This window comes from Schistocerca piceifrons, unplaced genomic scaffold (genome assembly GCF_021461385.2).
Source record: "Schistocerca piceifrons isolate TAMUIC-IGC-003096 unplaced genomic scaffold, iqSchPice1.1 HiC_scaffold_346, whole genome shotgun sequence".
Classification (NCBI taxonomy): Eukaryota; Metazoa; Arthropoda; class Insecta; order Orthoptera; family Acrididae; genus Schistocerca; species Schistocerca piceifrons.
In genome coordinates this window covers 32501-35000 of record NW_025728566.1, presented here as the reverse complement: position 1 = coordinate 35000, position 2500 = coordinate 32501, and the positions used below count along the sequence as shown (strand labels likewise).

The following is a 2500-nucleotide window of genomic DNA, read 5'->3' as shown; positions in this document are numbered from 1 at the left end:
CGCCTCCATGAATTGGCGGACAAGCTGCTTGTGGGCAGCTTGCCGCCGTCGGCACTTGATTGCCTCAAGCGTTCGGTCGGGGAACATCCTGATGAGTTCTTGATTTACAAAGAAGAACCGGGCGTCCCTCTCGAGGAACAGTTCGGCCTCTGCCTTGGCGAGCGACAGGACTTCTTCCTCCGTCCACCTCGCGCGATGCCTCTCCGTGACGATCTCCGCGTTGGCGGCCGCAAGGTGTTGGCGGCGGCGATGGACCCCGAGACCGTTCTTGGTGGTGAAGCTGCGGTGGCACTCACTACAGGTGTATTCAGCTGCAAAAGTTACAAGATTTTCGGCACGGCCGGTTGGCCGGCTAGGTGCTGGGGGAGTTGGGGTGGCACCTTCAGCGGAAGGGCCACCACTTATTCTCTGATTACTGCCCCCAACTAAAAAAAAGGAATAGTGCGAGGGGGGGCTGGTAACCCCCCCAAGCCCCTGGTGCGGTCTTCCACTCTGCGAAAATCAGCGGGCCCACGAGAAGGGGAGAAGACCGCAGGAGAGGAGAGGCTAAGAGGGCTAGGCCCATGTATTGCGCATCACTCTCCCTGTAACTATAACCCAAGGAAGGCACCTCGCAGCAGCAGCACGACTACATCAAGACCGCACTTCGAAAAGCCAAGTCCGGATGCAGCCACACCGCCGCCACTTGGCCACCTTAAGAGAGTCATAGTTACTCCCGCCGTTTACCCGCGCTTGCTTGAATTTCTTCACGTTGACATTCAGAGCACTGGGCAGAAATCACATTGCGTCAACACCCGCTAGGGCCATCGCAATGCTTTGTTTTAATTAGACAGTCGGATTCCCCCAGTCCGTGCCAGTTCTGAGTTGATCGTTGAATGGCGGCCGAAGAGAATCCGCGCACCCGCGCGCCCCCGGAGGAGCACGCTAAGGCGGACGCGGCCTCGCAGCAAGGAAGATCCGTGGGAGGCCAAGGCACGGGACCGAGCTCGGATCCTGCACGCAGGTTGAAGCACCGGGGCGCGAACGCCGCGCAGGCGCGCGCATCCTGCACCGCCGGCCAGCACGAGGCCGACCAACGGCGAGAGCAGACCACGCCCGCGCTAAACGCCCGCACTTACCGGCACCCCTACGGCACTCACCTCGCCCAGGCCCGGCACGTTAGCGCTGACCCACTTCCCGACCAAGCCCGACACGCCCCGATCCTCAGAGCCAATCCTTATCCCGAAGTTACGGATCCAATTTGCCGACTTCCCTTACCTACATTATTCTATCGACTAGAGGCTCTTCACCTTGGAGACCTGCTGCGGATATGGGTACGAACCGGCGCGACACCTCCACGTGGCCCTCTCCCGGATTTTCAAGGTCCGAGGGGAAGATCGGGACACCGCCGCAACTGCGGTGCTCTTCGCGTTCCAAACCCTATCTCCCTGCTAGAGGATTCCAGGGAACTCGAACGCTCATGCAGAAAAGAAAACTCTTCCCCGATCTCCCGACGGCGTCTCCGGGTCCTTTTGGGTTACCCCGACGAGCATCTCTAAAAGAGGGGCCCGACTTGTATCGGTTCCGCTGCCGGGTTCCGGAATAGGAACCGGATTCCCTTTCGCCCAACGGGGGCCAGCACAAAGCGCATCATGCTATGACGGCCCCCATCAACATCGGATTTCTCCTAGGGCTTAGGATCGACTGACTCGTGTGCAACGGCTGTTCACACGAAACCCTTCTCCGCGTCAGCCCTCCAGGGCCTCGCTGGAGTATTTGCTACTACCACCAAGATCTGCACCGACGGCGGCTCCAGGCAGGCTCACGCCCAGACCCTTCTGCGCCCACCGCCGCGACCCTCCTACTCGTCAGGGCTTCGCGGCCGGCCGCAAGGACCGGCCATGACTGCCAGACTGACGGCCGAGTATAGGCACGACGCTTCAGCGCCATCCATTTTCAGGGCTAGTTGCTTCGGCAGGTGAGTTGTTACACACTCCTTAGCGGATTCCGACTTCCATGGCCACCGTCCTGCTGTCTTAAGCAACCAACGCCTTTCATGGTTTCCCATGAGCGTCGATTCGGGCGCCTTAACTCGGCGTTTGGTTCATCCCACAGCGCCAGTTCTGCTTACCAAAAGTGGCCCACTTGGCACTCCGATCCGAGTCGTTTGCTCGCGGCTTCAGCATATCAAGCAAGCCGGAGATCTCACCCATTTAAAGTTTGAGAATAGGTTGAGGTCGTTTCGGCCCCAAGGCCTCTAATCATTCGCTTTACCGGATGAGACTCGTACGAGCACCAGCTATCCTGAGGGAAACTTCGGAGGGAACCAGCTACTAGATGGTTCGATTAGTCTTTCGCCCCTATACCCAGCTCCGACGATCGATTTGCACGTCAGAATCGCTACGGACCTCCATCAGGGTTTCCCCTGACTTCGTCCTGGCCAGGCATAGTTCACCATCTTTCGGGTCCCAACGTGTACGCTCTAGGTGCGCCTCACCTCGCAATGAGGACGAGACGCCCC

General features: G+C 59.2%; 1 pseudogene; it reads right to left on the bottom strand.

Moving 5' to 3' along the window:
• Nucleotides 1–2500, bottom strand: part of LOC124746182 — a 7971-nt pseudogene that overhangs the window by 4394 nt on the left and 1077 nt on the right.